Below are 23764 nucleotides of genomic sequence, written 5' to 3'. Positions count from 1 at the left end.
ACAGAAAGTGTATAATGCTATATGATAAAAGACTACTGTAATGTTTAATTGAATTACTAATTCATGTACTCAGAGAAAATTAATTTTATAACTAGATACGATACTCTCCAAAGGAAGACTGTTGGTAATGGAATTTTAATAAACATAGGACTTATTATAAATACAAACTGAACTGAGACGAAATATTGAACCTGGACAAGCTAATATGTCAACAACTGAAATGCACAAGGAAGAAGACCCAGCTCACCATACATTAATTACTTCTACAAAAACATGTGGCTGCTAGTATAGTTTTGAAGCTGAGGAAGTTAGAAGGCACTTAACTACTGTTTAGGGCAGCTAAACAATGGATAGAGTGCTGTGTCTGAAATTAGGAAGGCTCATTTTCCTGAGTTCAAATCTAGCCTCAGGCACTTATTAGCTACATGACCCTGGGCAAGTCACTTAATCTTGTTTGACTCAGTCCCTCATCTGTAAAATGAGCTGGAGAAGGAAATGGAAAACCACTCCGGTGACTCTGCCAAGAAAACCCTAAATAGTATCATGAAGAGTCAGATGTGATCAAATCAGCCTTAGTTTTACCTCAGTTTCCTCATATGTAAAATGGGGATAATAGTAGCACTTACCTCCAAGGGTTGTTGTGAATGTCAAATGAAATAATTATAAAGTGCTTAGCACAATCCCTGGCACATAGTAAGCACTATATAAATTTTAATTATTATTATTATTATCATTGCAAATCATTTATAAGCACCAGAGGCAGCAACTAAATGTGTGAATAGGGAAAGTCTCAATTAAATTTTAGGTAATATTAATAAAACCAAGGAGTATTTTCTTTCTTAATATTTCTCTATTCTGTGCCAGAATAAACATACCCCCACTGCCTTGTGCCATGTAGCTTTTTCCCTTTTAACACTGGTTACAGACAATACTTAGGAGCCAAAGACACTACAACCTGAAATGATGACTTATTCATATCTTCTGAGAAACACAACTACATATTCCTATTCACAGAATCTCAAGGTTGGAAGGGACCTCAGAAACCATCTAATTCAATGTGGCCCTAAACAAGAGTACTCCTATGGAATATCTAACAAGTAATATTATAGCTTTTGCTTGAAAGACTCCAGTGAAAGGATGCCCTCCACATCCTGAGGCAGTCCACTCTACAGCTAGGAAGTTGTTGTCCACATCAAGTTTGTTGTGTTTTACAAAAAAAATTTGGCATACACAAAAAAGAAGGCATTAAGATGCTGTAGCTCATAAAGTGTAAAGGGATCCATTGTGACCCTGCAGACACCAAGAGGCATCTCTGATTCCTTCTTTTCCTTCCACATATCCAATCAATTGCCAAAGCCTTCTCAGCCTATCTCACTTGTATTCATCCTATCCTTCTCATTGCCTGACACCACCCTAGTTCAGGACCCCATTACCTTTCTCCTACTTCAATAGTCAACTAAGGTTCCCAACGTGTCCCCACTCTAATTTAGCCTATCTCCTTTTCAGGTAAATCTGAAAGTCATCTGTTCTAAGTGTCTCCATTTCCTATTCTCTCACTGGTTTCTAAACCTTCTGGAATCTGACTCCTGATCATCATTCCACCCAAACTGTCCTCTCCAACGTTACTATTCGACAAGTGTAATGATCTTTTCTCAGTCCTCATCCTCAAATGAAGAAGTGAATGAATAAGACATTAATTAAACACTTGCTATGTGTGAAACACTTGTCAAACTTTCTGTAGCTTTTGAAACTGTTGGTCATCATCTCCTCCTGGTTATTCTTTCTTCTCTAGAACTTTGGAACACTTTTTCTGGTTCTTTACCCACCAGTTTGACCACTTCTTCTCAATCTTTTTTTTGCTTAATTTTCATTCATACCACTCTAATTAATCCTAAGTATCTGCCAAGGTTATGTCCTAGACCCTCTTCTCCATCCATCCTATCTTACTTAGTTATCTAATAAGCTCACATGGATTCACTTGTCCCTATGGAAACAATCTCCACATCTATATATCCAGCCTCAGTCTCAAAGTCTGTCCTACATTCCAGTCACTCATCATCAACTACCTTTTGGACCTCTCAATTTCAACATATCTAAAACATAACTCATTATCTTTCACCCAAAACCTTCCCCCTCTTTTTAATGTTCTTATTATCATCACAGGTGCTATCAACTAACCACTAAGGTTTCCAACCTCTTGTTATCTCCTATTTCTCATTTTCACTCACCATAATCCTTATTGTCTTGTTTTAGCTTTATGACATCTCTCTTACATATCCCTTTCTCTCTACTTACATAAGCTCCATGCTAACTTCTTGCCGAGACTGTTGCAATAGCCTTGTAACTGGTCTTTGTGACCTGAATTTTTCCTCACCCAATCCACCCCCTCCATTTATCTGCCAAGATGATCTTCCTAAAACATAGGCTGAGCATTCTATTCAATAAATGCCTGTGATATCTATTTTTTTCAGAATCAAATGTAACATCCTCTTTGGGGCATTTAAAGCTTTTTATAATCTGTCTGACTCCTGTCTTCCTAGTCTTTATATACTTTAATCCCCTTCACACACTCGACAATCCAGATACTTTGGTCTCATTGGTATTTCTACTAAATAGCACTTTTTCCCAATTCTGTGCTTTTACAGAGAAGTGTCCATCATGCCTTGAATACTGTTCCCCCTCATATTTACCTTTCAGCATCACTTCCTTCCTTCAAGAGCCACCTCATAACCAACCTTATTGAGATCCTTCCCAATCTCACCATTGCTAGTGTCTTCCTTCTTCCCATTATTTTGTATACAGTAGATATGTACATTATCATTTTCATGTTGTTTCTCTCATTAGGATGTGAACCCCATGAAGGCAGGGACAGTTCCTCCTAGAGCTTTTATTTTGGGGACGTATCCTTCCTATCTTCCCTTTATTCCCCTCCTAGACTTGCTTCTGACTTTTTCTAGACTTCAAAACTAAGCCTTGCATTGGGCAGCATCATTCATTCCCCAACCTCTGCTTTTCAGCTACATATTTTATGTTGTCATTCCTCTTTTAGAATGTAAGCCCCTTGAGCCTAGGGATGGTCATCTTTTGTTTTGTTTTTGCTTATATATGTATCCCCAGTGCTTAGCACAGTATCTGGCACACAGTAAGTGCTTAATAAATGCTTGTTTCCTTTCTTCCTTGATTGAAATATATGATTCTCTGATCCTAACAGGCACATTGTTCTGAAATAAAAGCAAGTATCAAATGTTCTCAAAACCATTACATTCTACTATGAAACCATGTTTACTAAATTATGAGATTACTGAACAATATCACATGTGCTATTAAAATATAAAACTGTTGCTAATGTAAGAAAGAAATCTTATGTACATGCCACTTAAAGCAGACTAGATAAAGGTCTAGTCTACATATACATATGCATATACATATGCACATGCACATGCATATACACATACATATACACATGTGTATACATGTAGTATATGTATACACACATACACACATACACACCCATGTATTTGAAAGTCAAAGATCCTATTGAACTACATGAAAGGTGCCCATGAATATCTGCCATTTTTACCACTACAGTCTGCAATTCCATGACTCAGGGTGTGGGCGGGTCTGTTGAATAACTAGTCTCATTAGGGTGTGAAACGGAATTGTCAGCAAAATAGTCAAATTTCAGTTAGTAGTTCATGCTTTGATGACTCAGTAAACTTCCCACTTGAATATAATGAATCACAGCTTTTTTATAAGTGGATATTCATGTTCCTCACCCAATATTAAGCCACAAAGGTGACCTCCTTGGTATTGGAGTGGGAGACACAGGAAGAGATTAGTCAATTAAGGAGGAAGGGTATGGTTGGACTAACTTATTATAGATACAGCAGCCCAAGACATGAGGGAAAGTTATTAAAAGAGCAGCAAAAGAATCAGTCTATTTGGGCTTATAGTAAAGGATCACTCAAACTCAAGAAGAATCCTCCCCTCCCCCCCAGCTCCCTCCCAAAAGCAGGTAAATAAATCAACAAGCTTATATATTCAGTATATAGGTAGATAAAAAGATACAGGGTGACCCCAGTGAAAGAGGAAGATGATGTAAGTAGATGATGAATAAAAAGAAGGTGGGTGGCCAAGCAGGTGCCCATAATACTAGGCAAAAATAAGCAATCAGAAGTAGGGAAAGAACTGTTCCCTTCCGCAGGGCTCCTATAGAATACTGAGCCGGGTGTAGCACTGGAATTAGTATCAAAGTGGCCACCTGCACCACTTCAGAGCACAATCATCTCTCTGACTGCCAAGTAACAAAGAAAGCAATCGCGGGCAGCAGCATTCTGTTTTGTCTCTGAACAGCCTCCTAAAGCACAGCTGAATTCTAAAGCAGCTGTTAGGCTGCCTATTAGCAAAATGCACCACGTACCCACGGCAGATTTAAGCATTACTGAGTTATTGAAATCCAGTTGCATGCGTCACAGCAGTCAAGAAAGAGCAATGATTATCATGGCTCCAGCCACCATGCACAAATAATTCTTAGACTTTAAGTATTCTAAAAGGGGGGAAGTGGAGGAAAGAAAGGGAGAGATGATTGATATACTACTGGGAAACTCTATTAACTCAGCGTATTTCTGAGTTCTGTGGCCGATGCGAAGAAAATACACAGGAAATATAAAATGGACAAATATGTACATTGTACCTGAGTAATATTCACATACATGCACCAGTACTTGAAAATTCAAGGAAAAGCTAACATTTAGGTTCGTGAGTAGTTGTTACTTTAATTTCAAACATCTAGCAGACTAGTAGGAAATCTTAGGGTTCTTCTGCCTCTCCTTCCCCTTCTTTGCCCCCTCTCACCCTCTGTTTTCTTCACTTTCTCAGGACTTCTATAAGAGAATGCTTCTCCTTGATAGAGGTACTCTTATAACCTCAAAATCAAGTCTAATAGAGCAGGGAGCAAAATGAATTTTGTTCTGCATAGATTGAGAAGGTTCATTACATTACCTGCAAGCTCAAAAACATATATGTTTGCAATATAGGAATGTTATATAATGTCTGTACATTTAATAATAATGATAATAGGGGCTGAATCAAAAGGGGTTGAATTTGTGGTGAAGACCACAGCTGATAGTTTCTAGTTTATGAAGTTTTAAAAAGATAAATGGAGAGTTATGTTTTCCTGCATATCTAGGGAAACTCAAAGCATATTCATCCTTTGAGAAACACTACTATAAATATTTCATATTAAATGTTTGGGCTTTAACATCCCAGTCCCTGATGTACTATATAGGGAAATGAAAATCAAATTTAAGAAAATGGTATTGAATTCAATAGTTGAACCAGATGATATAACCAAAAGAATTCCACGCTAGAAGTGACAGTTATAACACCATCGAAAGATTGAGTTTTAAGATATCTAAAGGAAAGGAGGGAACCAAATAACTGGGAAAAAAATGATGGAATCCCTACTCAAAGAAAGCTATTAACAAGAATTTAGTAGCTATAAATCTGATGTGTTTACTTTTTCATTTCTACAAAATCTTTATGAGAGTATTCTCTGCTTGTCAAGAGGATGTCCTTCATAAAAATGTAAGAAGAGAGAAATTTTTTTGCAAGATTTTCTACGGCAGACTTTGTGGATGAATGAAAATATGAATTTAAAAAGCATTTAATAAGTACTCACTCTTTACCAAGCACTATGCTAAGCACTCCGGAAATAAATAGAAAAAGAAAACATTTCTTGATCTCAGAGACATCACACTCTAATTTCAAGAGATGATCCATTCAGAAGGGTACTGCTTCTGAGTATGTACAATTCAAGAAAAGATGCAGAGAATATAAGATCTCTAAAGAAATAACATTTGGAAAATGCTTTGCAAACCTTTAAGGTGCTATAAGCATTATACAAATGTTAGCTATGACATGATGATTGATAATGATGATGATAATCTAACATAAAAAAATTTGAATAGAGCAAAATGCAGCCTCAGAGGCTCTTCTCCAGTCAGATGCCTGCCACACACGTATGTACACAATATATTGTGTGTATATGCATATGTATGTATATGCACACATACATGATATAAATTGCATGTGCATATATGAATATAGTGTGTATAAATAACATATATGTGATCACATAGACACACAAATACATATATATTTACAGTATACATGTTCTATAATGTATGTAATTTCATAATGACAATAGTAGTAATGATAGCTAGCCTATCACACTATATATTTACAGTCTGTATGTATACATATCTAGTTATATATCCAGTGTGTATATATGTATATGTAATCTATATATGATCACATACACATGTATGTATACATATGTTTATAATAGATCTACTTATATACATTTAGTAATAAAGATAATAGTAATACAAGGTAGCCTATTCCATTATATTTTTATAGTGACCATATGCATATACTATAAATATAGTATGTTTTTAGGGTATATATATATATATATATACATACACATATATATGTGTATGTATATATACTGTGTATGTCTGTAAACACACATACATATCTATATATGTATATATGATCACATAGATATAAATGTATGTATATATGCTTATAATATGCATGTATGTATCATATACATTTAATATTAGTGATAATAGTAATAATAGCTAGCCTTTTATGCTGCTTTAACATTTACAAAATATTGACAAATATTATTTCATTTTATCATCAACACAAATTGAGAAGATAGTTATCCGTATTTTATAGGTGAGAATACTGAGGTCAAATGACTTGCTTAGGGTCACACAGTTGCTTTGGGCAAAATTTGAACTCCAGTCTTCCTGACTTTGGGTATAGAGTGCTGTCTATTGTGCCACCTAGCTGTAACACATACATGAAATTTAATCATGTTAGATTCCTTTTGATAGATGCAAAAAAAAAAACCCAAGGTAAATTATTATGAATAGCAAATAAGGCATAAGACAGGGAGGTATATATTTGCCCAAGATATTCCTCACTATTATTGAAAACTCCCAAGACAGAATTCAAATAAAAGAAGTATTCCCTGTGGGTGGTCAGATACTCCAGCTAGTCCTTTCTACAGATAAGATTGTGCTGGTGGCAGTAAACCCCAGAATACCTCTGGGCCTCCTTAATGAGGTCTCCAACCCCTTGCAAGAGAGCAACAGCCCAGAAATCCATAGGGAAACAAACCAAATAGATGAAGGCCTATTGTCCATGCTGCCATACAATTCCATGGGTAGGCCTTGAAATGAGTCTATCAAGAAGTCTAAAAAAGGAGCTTCAGATGAACACTGGTACATAGGATCATAGACAGTAATGGAGGTCTTCCTGTTATTATTGATAAGGAAACTGAGGCTCAGTGAAGTTAAATGATTTGCGTGGGGTTGAAGAGCTAATAAGGGTCTGAGGCAGGATCAGTACGCTACCCACTACACTACATGAATCAGGTCCAGAACTGAAGGGAAGCAGAGTGGATTGCCTTTCAGATACAACACTTTAATTTATCTCAAATTGCTCCCAGGAACACACATAATCTTTTAAACATCAATGTATTTCCATTGAATCTGCATTCTATGAATCAAAATGATGAACTCATAATTTTGTCTAAAGCACAATGGACTAATGGTGTATAAGAGATTGCCAGATGTAGTCATATTAAGAGAGTAGCTAAGTTGCATAGTGGATAGAGTGCTGGGTCTAGCTAGAGTAAGGAAGATTCATCTTCCTGAAGTCAAATCTGACCTGACACTTAGGAGTTGTATGACCCTGGGCAAGTCATTTAAGCCCATCTGCCTCAGTTTCCTCATCTGAAAAAATGAGTTGGAGAAGGAAATGGCAAACCACTCAAGTATCTTTGCCAAAAGAACCCCAACTGGGGTCACAGAGAGTCAGCCACAACTGAAATGACTGAACAGTAATAAAAATAATGTCAAGGGACAAGAGACACGGATATCTCAATTGTTACATTGGCTGACTCGAGTCTTAAAAAACACTAACAATAAAGCCTTTCAAACAAAAGATTTAGGACAGTGTCATCACTCATGGTGACATGTGATCTTGGCAGGGAACACAGTGGAACAGTCAGAGTTGGTCCTTGCATGAAAACTTTTGTTGTGTTATCTGTGAAGCTCAGACCTACCTCGAGCTTAGAATAGAAGCTCTTTTCTCCCTCTTATCTCCTAAGCCCCCCCTCCCCCCACCATCATAGTTCGATAAGAGTCTTGTAGAACATAAAGGTGTAGACAGGTTCTAAGTTGCACTATTGGAGGGAGTACCTACATCACAGTCTAAATGAAGTATAAAACAGTTCATTGGATCATGAATTTAGAGCTGGAAGGAGTCATCAACTCCAACTTTCTCATTTTGAAGAGGAGGAAACTGAGGCACAGAGTTTTTAAGTCATATTGTAGGTTAAGCCCAACAGGTTCAAAGTTTTAAGGCATACAATAGGTACTCATGAACCATACAATCTTAGAATAAAAAGAATATAAAATAAAATTGCTATTCCACAGTCACCAGATCAGGAACTCAAGCAAATACAACAAAAAAACTCTGACACTTTCCTTTCCCAACACCCACTCCACACTTTTTATAGTTTAAGCCATGAACTTATAAAGGACTATCTAGGACCAAGACGAGGGGCTGGTGGGAGGGTCCACTGTGACTTCAGTAGCTTCTGGGACTGCATGCTTTTGCCCTTGGGGATGCTCCTGTTCTCAGTAGAGGGACAGCAAAGACCAATGATAGCTAAGCTCCTATCACAGCTAACTGTTCCAGGGTCACAGAGTTAAAAAAATATATATTTGATTTGAACCCAGGTCTTCCTGACCCTAAATCCAGTGCCTTCTCCAACATTCAACACCACCTATCCTTTGACTAGGAGGCCCAAGAACTTTGCAGTTATAAATGTATCTCTTACTCTTCTAGCACATGTGATCACCTCAATCTTCTTTTCTCCCCAAAAGAGACTGGGTTATTTAATGAAACAGCTATAGACTTCTTCCTTGTTCAATGAATTTTGTGTGAACTCACTATAATAAATGTCCAGACTATACTTATTCCAGATCTTCAATATACTTGCAAGGGACTTCCTACCACTGACAGCCCAAATGTAATCATCTCACCAAGGTTCTGGGTCAGCTTGCTTCTCATTTAGTTCCCAAACTCATTTTCTAAGGCTGGAGCAATCATCTCAATACCTAGACAACTAAAATCAAGAATCTAGTACCAAAATCACGGAATCTCAAAGTTAGGAGAAGCCTCAATGGCCTTCTAGGGCAGTGATATCAAACTCAAGCAGAAAAAGATACCACTTAACCAACCCCACGGTCCACCTATTGACTTAGAAACCAAATATTAATGTTATCTATGTTCTAATGTATTTTTGCTTATATTTTAAGTACTTCCCAGTTACATTTAATCTGTTTCTGGCTGCACTTAGAAGCTGTGTGTCATAACCTGTGTGTTTGACACCTCTTTTCCAGGGCAGCAGGTACCTGCTCAAAAATATTTTCTACATGTAATAGAAAGTGGAAAGAGAAAGTCCCCTAAAACTCTATCCTTGCAGTACATTCCATCTGTTTCTGAGCTCAGCTCCTGAAATCATCTGATCATTGGCCAACAAAGTACTTGGAGAACTGGATGCTACTGAATGAAATCACAGTTTTGTTTGGGGAGGAGAGAAAAATAGGTATTCAATAGGAACTATCAAGCACAAAAAGGAAGTTCTTAGCTCAATAATGAATAAGGTCAAGCTTATCGAGTTCATGGTCTTCTGGATTTGTGATCAGTTGTTTGTTTTGTAATTGTTTTTAAGATTTTGGTGTCATTCACTTTTAAAGATTATTTTCACTAAAGTTCTCATTCATTAGCAGAACTGATGGATAGAGTTGGTTGTATTCGGAACTTATGAGGAAAAGCGGGTTTGGCTTTAGATTCAATCATTTTAGTGATTAATGCAAGTGTATTAGTGAGTCCAATGTCATATAACCACTGAAGAATCATTCCTCTTCTCTTCTCAAGAGTTCAGTAATTGCCTTACAGTCTTCCTCTCCATCCTCAAGCCATATTTATGCATATTGAAGGTGTCTCAAATACTCTCTCCCATTCCAGTTTCTCAACTCTCAAGACCTACTTCTTTACCCCAACATATCAGGATGGCCATGCCCTCAATCTCAGCATCACTCACAAGTATCCCATTTCCATGATTGAGAAAACATAAATGCTTATCATTTTATTCCCCTCTAGGCTAAATTTAGTTCTCCTAAATCTATTCTTTGTCCTCATAGTCTCTTCTTCTCAGGATACTTCTCGAACATTATTTTTGATCTGGCTTCCCTCCTTTCCCAATCTTGAGAGTATAGTTAACCATTTCCATAATACTGCTTCTCACAAGTACCTGGTTGCCTGTCCTGCCCTGCTCATATCTTGTCAAATCCCAATCTTTTATGACCTTTCCTTTTCTCTGCCTGTAATGGTCATTTAAATGGGAAGCTCTTTTCCATCCATTAATGAGCCCATGTGACCTGCCTGGGTCACATAGAAGTCCGAGTCACAAAAAGTCTATGGTGGGAGGAGTTTGATGAACAGGTGGGGCAGGAAGGGGTGGAACAGGAAGTCAGTCAGAGCTGGAAGAGAGTGGGCATAAGTGAGAGAGCTTGTTTGTGATTTTGCTTAAGGGAACTTGTTTGTGATTTGTTTAAGAGAACTGGTTTGTGGGAAGCCTAACAGAGGGAAGGCTTGGTGATAGTAGTGCCCCCTGCATTGTTACTGTGTATAGATTTCTTTGTTGCTATGATGGATTTGGTTTTCTGGTGTTGGGATTTGGCTTTCTGGAGTGTGAATTAATATTCTGGTTCTGTCTTTCATATGGAGAGTCTGCTATATTTTGTGATTCAGAACTGTTTCTGGCATATTCATAGCCACTGTAGATGCCTTGAATATTCCATTGGTGATACACCTGTCCCTTTCCTATTCATATGTGGCTGGATAGAATTAAAGGAGGTTGGGCAGCTGTGTTGATTGGGTCCACTACAAATTCATTTTATCTTTTTAAAAAGCATTTATTATGTGTTTACTCTGTGGCAAATACTGTAGTAAGTGTTAGAAATACATTACAAAAGCAAAGAGACTTTGTACCATGAAGGATTTTATATTTTAGGAAGAAGAGACAGTACATATAAAGAAATGACTGTCTAATCTCAACTGGGCCCTTAATGCAGCAAGGAATTTATTTTACTCTTTAATTTTCTCCAAAATATTCTCAGTCTCCAAGGTTTTAAACCCTGACATTATATCTAACTTCTCAGTCTCCTTCATCTTACATATCCAACTAGGCACCAAATGATATCTTTTCTACCTTCTCTTGTACCTGTACCTTTTCACCATCTACCCTTCTTAATTCAGGTCCTCATCTCCTCTTATCTACAGTATTACAACAGCCTACTAATTGGCGTCCCACCACAAGTGTTTTCCTACTCCAATTCATCTTCCATCCTCTCTCTTTAGATACTCTCTCCTTTTGAGTTTTCATCATAGTGCTACCTATCTGATTGCTACTTCTCAGTGTCCTTTACTGGATCATCATTCATATCATACTCTCTAAAGATGAGTATACCCCAAGGCTTTGTCCTGGATATTCTTTTCTTCTTCTTATATTCTCTCCTGTCAATTTTATCAAAGCTTCAGTAATGGCTTAATCGTCATCACTTTAGGGAAGACTCCTAGATCTAAATATCCATATATCCATATCTTGTCTCTCCTAGAAATTATAATTCTACATCACTAACAACTTATAAATTTCCCAAAGGGAATTGATTTAGCCACAATATTGGAGGATTATGTTTGAAAAATGAATATTTCTTTAATAACTAAATTATTGTATTAGGACCATGGTTTTTCAACTTCCTCACTCAGAAACCACCCTGTGTAGGAAATATCTCTTAAAGATTTGATCAGGCCAAAAGCTAATCAGTAAAAGAAATTCTAAGTTTGAGCTAATAGATGTATTCCTGCTCATTGTATTTCCTCAGGAAGGTATAGGAAAATGTTGATTCTCCCTTTTGTCAAGACAACTGATCATAGAAACTGATGTCTCTCTGAACAAGATTTGAGGGATCTAAGTTAGCACCTCAAGAACCTCATTTTAATATAGCTCACCTCCTATTGGGTTATCCAAAAAGAGTTGATTGGCACCCCTCTGGAACCCCTAATTTTTGAAGGGTATATTACTGTGAGCCTGCCACCATGAGGGTCTTTGATCTAAGAAAGACAGCTAAAAGACCATCCTTTTATTAATAATGTGCCGAGAAACTGAGATTCAAATAGGTTAGGTTCTGAGTTCCACCAGACACATAATACATTATTAGGGAAAACAGTGATGTTAATGGATGAAATTCCTAATTGTCTGAAATTATTATCAAAGGGGATAGTCATAACCATCCACAAAATGTCCTTTGGTGCCACTATCAGGGATGGACTATTAGCCTGGATTGACACTTACTCTAACATAATTTGGAAACTGTCATATTCTTAAGTCTCTATTTCAATTCCTAGTTTTTAAGGCACATCTGATTCTAATTTATTTCCTTTTCTTTTCTCTTGAGTTTGCAAAGGAAGCACTAGAACAAAGGGAAATCGATCAACTTCATTCTTTTTTTTAAAAAAAAATTGTCTTTGGCTTTGTTGAATTGATGTAAAAAAATTATCCCAAACTGTTACAATTTGCAACAGCCCACAGAGTTAGGACATCATTCACAAAGTCCAACTATTTTCACTTAAAAAGCCTTTAGGGAGTTTCAAGTCTACATAAAGAGCAAACACCAAATTGGGCAAAGGGTCTTTCTGCTAGATCATATCATCTAGTCATTCCACTTTTCTTTGTGCAAAGCACTGAATACTAGTTTAAGGAAAAGATAGTGGTAGGCACCAGCCAAATCATTTAGTACTTCTCTGGTCTATAATCAAAGTCTCTAAAGAAGCATTATTCTTCTAGGAAGTGGAAGAAATTATTTGTAAATGGAGACAAGGATGCGGTATATTGGATCATATTAAATCGAAGAATCATCCTGCCATTGGATAGTTTGCTCTGTTGTATTGCAACCCAGTTTTTGCAGTTTTTTTCTTTGTTTTTCATGTAGCAAGTTTTTAAATTCCTTGAAAATACTGATATTGAATACTAAGGCTTTTAAAAATATTTTCTCTGTAATAATAAATTCCTTAATTGAAAGGAGTATGGTATGTACTATTTTACTTGTCTCACACAGTACTTAAGACAGAACTGGGCATGACAAAGGACTGGAAAATGACCATTTGACTAAGAAGCAGAAGTATTTCCACATTTGGTTTCAAGGGGTGGAGAATGACAATAAGCACTAATTTAAGAAATCAGACACCAAGAGTCAGGCTCCAGAATTCACTTGGGCAAATCATTTAACATCTGCCCAACTTTACCTGTTATAATGGTGGAATCTAATCATTTCTTTTCCTACCTCAATAGACCCTCTTCAGAGGGAAATGATGTAATTGACATTTTGCTGAGTTTGGTACTATAGGTTCTCAGACTCAACATACTATTTTCTTACTCTGTGAATTTTCACAGAGTATATTCCATGGCTGGAATGCATTTCTTCCTTAACTCTATCTTTTGAAATCCTCAGGTGATGTAATAGGTAAAGTACTAGGGCTGGAGTCAGGAAGACTCCTCTTCCTAAGTTTATATCCGAATTGACTAGCTGTGTGACCCTGGTCAAGTCACTTAACCCTATTTGCCTCAGTTTCCTCATCTAGAAAATGAACTGGAGAAGGAAATGGCGAACCACTCCAGCATATTTCAAGAAGACTCCCAAATGGGGTCATGAAGAGTCAGACACAACTGAATTGACTGAACAATAATATATCCCTATATTGTATATATTTAAGATCATAGATATAAAGCTGAAAGGGATCTCAGAGACCATCTAGTCCAGATACAAATGACAAAAATGAAGCCCAGAAAGTAACTTTCCTGCACTTAGAATAGTGCTGGACACACAGTAGACACTTCATAAATGCTTGTCAATTGACTAATCTTCCTAAAAGGTTCGGCTCACCTTTCTCGAGCAGCCTTGCCTGGTCCCTTCCTCATCTCCACACCATGACGTACAGTTCACTACTTCCTCAGGTTTTCCTATAACGCTTACATGTACATACTAGATGCTTAGCAAGTTTTGCTTGAATTAAATTGTTTATGTAATTCAATTTGATAAAAAGCTATTAAGTATTGGATAAGATACTGAGGTGAAACATTTGTCATGACTATGAAATTTAAGGCACCACACAACTTCTCATAATACGAAAGTGTGTACAATATGGATCTCTCTTGGATTCTATCCACAACAGCATAGTTTCTGAAAGCATAAGAAGGACCTGGCCTGACCACCAAAGTTTGTGGCATTGTAGGCTGTATTATATTTCTCTAGAATTTTATCCATTGTTTTCTTGCTTGAAGAGTACAGTAAATTCCTTTTGCATGGAACACAAACATTTCAGCCTAGTTTTTGAGGCTCTTCACCAATTTCACCATCCTCTCTCTATATCAACCACATTTCTTCATACTCCCCAATTCTACTCCTCAGATACAGCCTACTAACCCCCTTCTTTACCTTACGCATATTGCTCCTTTTATCTGGAATGTCCTTAGATTCTTTATTTAAAAATTATTTTATTTGTTTTCAGTGTTCTATAATCATTTCCATATATCTTAGATTTTTTTCCCTCCCTCCACCTCCTTCTCTACTCTCTCCCTGAGATGGCATATAATTTTATAGAGGTTCTGCACATACATTCCTATTAAAAACATTTTCACTTTAGTCATGTTGCATAGAAGAATCAAAATGAATGGGAGAAATCATAAAACAAAACAAAACAAAACATAATACTGAAGAAAATGGTCTGCTTCATTCTGTGATCCAATTCCATAGTTCTTTCTCTGAATGGGGAAGGAATTTTGCCTCAAGAGTCCATTGCAAATTTTTTAAGTCCTTGCATTGCAATGAAGTACTAAGTCTATCAGAAAAATTCCTCACACACTGTGGTTGTTGCTGTGTACAAAGTTCTCCTGGTTCTGCTCCTTTCACCCAGCATCAGTTCATATAAGTCTTTCTAGGCCTTTCTGAAGTCTTCCTGTTCATCATTTCTTATAGCACAATAGTATTCCATTACATTCATACACCACAATTTGTTCAACCATTCCCCAACTGATGAGCATCCCCTTCATTTACAGTTTTTGGCCACCACAAAGAGAGGTGCTATAAATATTTTTGTACATATAGGACCCTTTCCCATTTTTATGATTTCTTGGGGGTACATTTCTAGAAATGGTATTGCTGGGTCAAAGGGTATGCACATTTTTGTAGCCTTTTAGGTATAGTTCCAAATTGCTCTCCAGAATGGTTGGATCAGCTCATAGTTCCACCAACAATGAATTAGTGTCCCAACTCTTCCACATCTTCTCCAACATTCCTGTTTTGTCATGTTAGCCAATCTGATAGGTGTGATGTGGTACCTCAGAGTTGTTTTGATTTGCATCTCTCTAATCAATAGTGATTTAGAGCATTTTTTTCATATGACTATAGATAGTTTTAATTTCCTCCTCTGAAAACTGCCTGTTCATATCCTTTGACTGTTTATCAGTTGGGGAATGACTTGTATTCTTGCACATTTGAATGTCCTTAGATTCTTAACCTGGGGTCCATAGATCTGACTCCATGGATAGATTTCAAAGGGTTCACAAATTTAGATGGGAAACACATTATATATGTATTTCAATATGTTTTCTGTTGTAATTCTATATATTATGGTTTATTTTAAAACATTTTCTTTTTCCTAACGAATCCAGAGTTCACTAGAAAAACAAAGGAGATGTCAGACAACAGGAAAAAAATGAACTTTGATAATCCTGCACTATCCAAATCCATGTCTGTCATTCCTACTAAGATATGTCTGAAAGCATCTCCCCTTCCCCTAATTAACCCTTAGGTCCTACTCCAGTTATTCTTTTGCTTTAAATCTTCCATTCAGGATGTGTTTAATTTGTCCTATATAGTTTTTTACACATGTCTGATATTCTACTTTGAGATTATTTTGATAACAATTTTCATGTGTACATTTAATTTTTGCAAGTAGATAATAGTGTTCTTAATATGCTTTATTTCTACATGTATGCATCATAGCACCAGCATATTGGTAGGTATATCAAAGCTACTTCATAACTTCTGTTTTGAGGGGAAAAAACCAACAAGCAAACTGTACAACTTTTAAAAACTGCTAATCTTATTGCATCTTATTGACTTGTCCGCTCACGTCCCTAAACTTTTTATATCTTAGTGTCAGTCCCCTCTCCAATTTAGCATCATTTACACATTTTGAAGCCAGACTATTCATTCAATACTCCTTTAACTCAATATGAACAGCTCTCCTGTCACTCATTTTTAAACAAATGACATTCAATTCATGTGTCTCTGCCAGCATGTCATTTTGAAAAAAGATTAGAAAGGTCTCAGCTGACAACAAAATCAACCCTTATTGATTCTTATACTGTCCCATCAGGTTCAGGGATGTTTGGGTTGGTACTGATTGTGTTAGCCTTCATTAGAGAAAATACATAACCCAGGGGAAGGCATTTTATTATAGGCCCCCAATCACAAAGATATGCTTAGCTCTTGAAACCAGAATTGATAGAATAAAGCCAACACATGGAGGGGAAAGAGAACTAGGATCTAGAAAGAGTACTGAATTCAAAGTCAGAAAAAGACCTAGCTTCCCAGTCTACCTCTGATAATTATTGGTTTTATGACTTTGGGAAAAATCACTTAACCTCTCTAGCCTCAGTTTACTTATCTGTAAAACGAGGATAATAATACCTATACCATTTGCCATGAAGGATTATTGTGAATATCAAATAAGATAATGTATGCAAAGTGCTTTACAATATATAATGTTATCATTATTACAATTAGAAGCAGTAATAAAGTTGAGTAGATAGGGGTTAGTCTGTGGAAGCAAAGTACCTCAGCTTATCACATGAATAACTGTGATGGAAGTGGCAAAAGAAAGTTCAGTGGGATTATAGGATGATCTAGAAGGGACCTGGCATATTGTCTGTTCCAACCCCTTCATAGGAAAGATGAGTAATTGATGAGTCATTGAAGGTTCGTGACTTGCCCAGGGTTCCTTGAATCCAATGCACATTTCATTATACCACAGTTTTGCTTTGTTCTTTTTCCCATAAGTTACAAGAAAGAGGCAATGAAAATTGTGAGGAAGTTGGTGATCATTTGGTCATAGGTCACCTACTTATATAACACATGCTCAAGTATTTACAATTCTTTTTTGTCTACCAGGGCAGGTATTGTCTATCTTTGACTATAAATTACCAAAGTGAAAAGATTGCCTTTCAACTCACTTTCCTTAGTTCTGTGCTCAAGGTGGTGTTAAAAATATTTCTTCTAGTCACGATGAGCAGAAAATGGTAGAAAAGGAGGTGGAAGTTGGAGGCTAAATCTTGGTGTCAGTGAAATGGCACTAGACTTTGCATCATTATTTGTAAGTGTCCAAAACCCTCAGGTGAAAACCACTCTTGAAACAAGAGTCACTATTCAGTAAGTGAAAATGAAAAAAATCAGACCCAAAGCCCCTTTCAAAAAAGAGGAATTTAGTCTTACAAAAAAATGAATCAAGACGCAATCACAGAATCACTCACCCCCATGACTAATGGTACTCAAGTCTTTCTAGGTTACCCTCCTTGCACGCTACAAAGAACTAGTTTCTACAGCTGCAGAAGTGGCTCCATGTTTCTTTTGCCTATACTCAGACAAACCAAGGGCAACAAGTTATAGTAGATAAAAATCCTGCTTTGGAGTCAGGAAGGTCTAGGTTCAAGGGCTTTTTCTGCCATATACTAGTGGTGTGTGACCCTGGACAATTTACTTAACCTCTCAGTGGTAAAATTTACAGAGGAGCTGGTGATTTGCAAGATTGGGTGGTGGTGGTGGTTGTCTTTCATTCTCGGAGAGAACCAAAATTACATCACTATGTTGGGGACAAGAAACAGCATGTCCAACTGTGACTGATCAAACCAACATGAGCTAGGGAGACTCTTCCACAGGTTAGACACAAATAATCCATGTGGAGATGTCTCTAAATTTGTTCATCTCATGTTTCTTTTGAGCTACTGCAATTCTGCTTTACTTATAGAGTACAGCACCTTCTTTGATGTGGGCATGCCATGCTGGGCAGTCTTTTGCCAGTGTCTCCAATTGATTCCAAAGTTCAGCATTGGAAAGAGGAACATTCTACACTAAAATTTTCATACATCAGCAAATTCATGAGTCCTGAATAAAGCAAAAATCCTCATAAAAATTTCCTAAACTTAACAATTTTCTGCCTCTTCAGAGATCACAGAGTATTAAACAAAAACTTTTCCTTGAAGGCTATGCATCTTAATCCTTTCCACAAGGTTTACTCTGACTTGAGCCAAACTCTATTCATATCCCTCACATGGTCCTGAGAGAGCTTCTCTGCATACATATACTTTGTCAAACACCCCCCCACACACACATGCACACACAAACACATGCGTACACACTGGACAGACAACTTCAGATAAGCTAGGATCCAGGTGGAAGACTTCAAGATCTCATCTTCTCATCCTGTATCCATTAAAGTTTTCTATTCACATGTTTCTGAGTCAAGATAGACAAGAGAGTTGTAGGGGGTCTCTAATTCTCACTCTCCTTCTTTAGAATAACTCAAAAGTAGAAAGAGATAGGTTTCTGCCATTTTTTTGCTCACCTTCAAAACATGCTGCTACTATGGATACTGTGACTTTATAACAAAGGTGTGCTGATAAAGGTTTAACAAGTGATTTTTCTGGGGAGAGAAATATATGCACAACAGACTTTTAAACATAATCTGCATTATTAACATTTGCTCTTTCTCAAGTCTAGACTGCTAGCAAAACAATAAATCAAGCCCTGATTTGTAGCGCGTGTCAATGACCTAGGTTTAAATGCTCATATTAAAAATTTATCGTTCAGTTCCTATGAGCCACTAAGAATTGGCTCCAACACACCCTTTGAAGGATTGCTGGAACCTAAATGGAAGGAAAAATCCTAGAATGCATGAGGAAATTTCAACTTTAACCACAAACTTGATGGTTGATGGGAGACAAAGGTATAGAAGACAGAGCCATGATTCTATAGCATGTGATCAGTATCATACTCAGCACTCCAGTATGAAAATCTTGGTATCATGGAAATTATTTATGTCTAGAACAAAAAGAAAATATCTTGCACTGATATAATACTTTAAGGCTTATCAAACACCGATCTGCAAGCTTTTATTAAATGCCTACTGTAAAGAGGCAGTGTGATATAATGGATAGAGATCTTGTCTCAAAGTGTGGCATGAGGAAAACCTAGGATCAAGTTTGGTTTGTCACAGAATACTTCAGGGACTCAGAAATTCTTGAAGACCTAAAGTTGCAAAGCAGGTATTGATCTGTATTGGGAGAGGTAGTTTCATCATGAAATCATAGATCTAGTCCAAAAAGGCTAAGCACTGTAGCTGTAGAGAAAAAAAAAAGAGTGAAATCATCCCTGCCCTCAAGGAGACTACCCTCACATAGGGGAGACAGTAGATAGACAGACAAGGAAAGGACAGACAGGACCTAGCTAGGTGATAAAGAACTGGGCCTGGACTCAGGAAGTCCTGAGTTCAAATTTGTCTGTCTTCAGACACTTACTTAGCTGCATGACCCTGGGCAAGTCACTTAACTTCTGTCTGCCTCAGTTTCCTCAACTGCAAAATGGAGATATTAATAGCATCTACCTCCCAGGACTGTAATATCAAATATCAAAGGGATATTTATAAAGTGCTTAACACAGTACTTGGCACATAGTAAGTATTTAATAAATATGCATTGAATTAGCTTCTGATCATAGCACATGGAAAAGTATGAGGGTCAACCTCTTGAAGGAAGGGAGTGTTTTATTTTTGTCCTTGTATTTCCAGTTCCCAGTACAATACTTAGCACATAGTTAAGAGTTTAATAAAAGTTTGTTGGTTGATTGATTGAAGGGGTAACACCTGTACTAACATTTTAAAAAATAAGCATTTTGAGTAATATTAAGCCATGTGCTTTTGGTTTGTTTGTGTGTTTTTAGCATGATTGACAGCTATGAAGAAAAAAGCAACATTCCCTACAAAATTCTGTTTTCCCATTTTGATGCCAAGAGAAACATGTATGTATGCTAGAGTATATTTATAATTACAGGTAGTTGCATAGTTGATGACTCTCATTTATTCAAATTTATTGCTATATTGATAAAAATCAAAGATCTTGACAAAAACAACAATAAAGGATTAAGAGATGCTTTTTCACTTGTTATGAAAAAAAATACAAACAGGAAATTTTGATATAGTTTTGTGCCCCGAAAACCTCTGATCTACACTGATGACAAGTAACTACACTGACTAAATTGAGCTAAACTTTTCTGCCTTTTTTTTACTACCCTTAGGTTCATTCATTTATTTATTTGCTTGATCACTAAATAAATATTTGTAAAGTATCTTTTCTAGGTAAGATTCAAAGTTTAGATAAAAGATAGACCCTTCCCTCAAGGAGGTATGGACTACTAAGGGGAAAAGATGCAAGCAGATTGGGGAATCTTATGTAATCACAGACACATTATAGAGCAGTCACTTAATCTAAGTCAACAGATATTTATTAAGCCTCTATTGTGTGCCAGGGACACAAATATGAAAAAGACAGTCCCTGCCTTCCAGGAGCTAACAATGAACTAACAGAGGAAAATAACATACAAAAGAAAAGGGAAAGGGGGATGAGAAGGGGCACCTAGAGAAGGGGAATGGAGGAGAAATATAAGAATTCCTTCATCAGGTGGGAAATGAAGAGAGCTTGTTGTTGTTATTATTGTTATTATTGTCAGTCATTTTCAGTTGTGTCTGACCCTTCATGACCTCATTTGGGGTCTTCTTGGCAAAGATACTGGAGCACTTTGCCATTTCCTTCTCCAGCTCATTTTACAGATGTGAAAACTGAGGCAAACAGGGCTAAGTGACTTGCCCAGGGTCACACACCTATTACATGTCTGAGGCTGTATTTAAACTTAGGAAGATGAGTCTTCCTGACTCCAGGTCTGACATTCTATCCATTATACTATCTAGATGTCCAAAGGCAGCATAAGAAACTTGTGAAAGAAGGTGCTGTATAAAGGAACTTTGACTCCATGTCAGGGAATTAGAACATAAATCTCATTTCTGATACTTGCTACTGAATAACTTTGGGTGAGTCATTAAACTCCCAAAGCCTCAGTTTTATCCTCTGTAAAATTGGGACTAGTTGTCATCTAATGCTTCTTCCAGATCCTTCCAGGTTCCAAGAAATGAGGTTGGAAGGAAGGTGGTTTTCAACAGAGAAATTGTAGGACCAAGGGTAGGATAGAAGGACATGGGGTGCTTTTTGGAGAAGAGAGTAGTTCTGTTTGCCTATGAAAGGTATATGGGAGCTAATAGGAGATAAGTTGGCTTTAGTCGTGATGACTTGAAAAAGCCAAGAAAGAGTTTAGAGCTTACTGGAGGCAGAGTAGTATAGAGAAAAAAAGTTGAATTTAGGTAAGGGAACCTGGGTACAGATCCAACCTTGGCCACTCACTACCTGTGTGACAGTGGGGAAAGTCCTTCATTTTTCTGGGTCTCTATTTTTCCTATTTGTAAACTGAGCACTTATGACCTATGAGGACCTTTCCCAGCTCTAAATCTATAATTCCATGGGTATTGGAATAGGGAATTGCTGAACACTTTTCAGCACAGAATAGCAAAATGAAAATTAGGTTGCAGAAGGAAATGAAGCTAGGAGTTCTTATTACACAGAATCACTGCTGTAAGGGACTATATTATTGGTCCTTATATTTTTTTTCTGTCACAGAACAGAATTCTTTGCCATGAAAAATGGACAAATACTGCACATTTAAGTTAGCAAACACCAGAGACTTGAGAGATGTGCATATAGATTTCCTTTAATAAGAACAGATTTTTTTTTGAATTCTTTGTGAATTCAAGGTCTGATGGTTTTTGAGGTTTTCATGTATGTCTAATAGTTAAGTTTTTTTATTTCACAAATATTATACTTGCCACATTAGGTAAAAGCAGAAGTAAGATTTACATTCAATGAAATTGTTAATAACTTTCCTTTTATCCATAATAACAACACACTGTACTATACTCTCATGATTCTCCTCCTACATTTCTGACCACCACAGTCTTTCACTTCTTACTCATGCTAATATACATTATTGACCACAAGAAAGTGCTTTCTACAGTTCTACAAGTCAAAGCTGAAGTATAAAGAAATGTCAGTGGTAGGGTTGGGGATAATCCAAATCACATGTAAATGAAAACCACCCAGTCCATGGTGCATGACACCTAAATTCCCTAAGATATTTCCCAATGAAAGTTCCACTAACTCATCTTGGTCACCATGATTTTCTCAACATCTGTAACTTATATCATGGGATTCTGCTCACTTATTTGTCCCCAGAAGAGAATGGGATCTTCTATACTTAGACACACCCATTCTTACTGGGATTTGACCACCTGGTCACTCTGAAAAGAGTTCATTTATCCCTTTCATAATCTCAGATGGGTTTGGAGAGAATTCTATCCAGACTTTTAAATAATGACATGCCTAGCTAGCTAATGTTCCTTTGCTTGATATGAAGTGCAGAAGGGATAAAAACAAACAAAAAAGGACTATATACATCTGGATTCCATTGGCCAGGAGATGACCCTGGCACTGGACCCAGATGCTTCTGGAGGAGAGAGTGAAGCTGGTGGCTTTGTATAGCTCTTCCTCACTTACATCCACTTTCAAGTCATGGCATCCTCTTCCTGATGTCATGGTCCTCTTCAAGAACACGGGATCAAAAACAACAACCATGGTCAGGAAACAGAATAATTCAACCCGTCTTCTAGTTCACCAAAGACAAGTTTTTCAATATATTTGGCTCCACCCCTTTCTAATATTACCTTTGTTTTCTTCATTTCTGTTTTTCTTTTCATTTGTTTCCTCTTTGGGAGATAAATTTTTAAAACCAAAAGGAAGTCAGAAGGGATACCTTCTCCTCTTGGGGCAACTAGGTGGTGCAGTGGATTGAGTGCAAAAACATGCCTCTTCCTTAGTTCATGGCCTCAGACATTTACTGGCTATATGACCCTAGGCAACTCAATTAACCCTGTTTGACTCAGTTTCCTCATCCGTAAAATGAGCTGGAGAAGGAAATGGCAAACCACTTCAGTATCTCTGACAAGAAAGGCTCAAACAGGGTCATAAAGAGTTGGATATAGCTTGAAACAACTGAATAATAGCTAACTTCCTTTGCTGATTGTTTCCAATTCATCTCATATTTTTCTAGTTGTTGATATATTATCTCTCTGACTGAACTGTGAACTATTGGAGTAGGGACTGTTTTTTTGTGTTTTTTGTTCCCTCAGCACTTAGCACACAGTGCCTGGCACAAAGTCAATCCTTAATATGTGTTGATCAACTGACTGACAGTTTTCCTTTGTCTTTTTCATGAGAAAATGAAACATAGGGGGAAGTTTTATTCTTATTTTATTATTGGGCCACAATGAGGTAACCTATAGAAATAATATCTTTTTAGAGATATCTAAAGCCATACTCAACTATATTGAAATATTT

This window comes from Notamacropus eugenii, chromosome 7 (assembly GCF_028372415.1).
Source record: "Notamacropus eugenii isolate mMacEug1 chromosome 7, mMacEug1.pri_v2, whole genome shotgun sequence".
Taxonomy (NCBI): Eukaryota; Metazoa; Chordata; class Mammalia; order Diprotodontia; family Macropodidae; genus Notamacropus; species Notamacropus eugenii.
The sequence above is the reverse complement of the archived record's forward strand: the minus strand, read 5'-3'. Positions refer to the sequence as shown.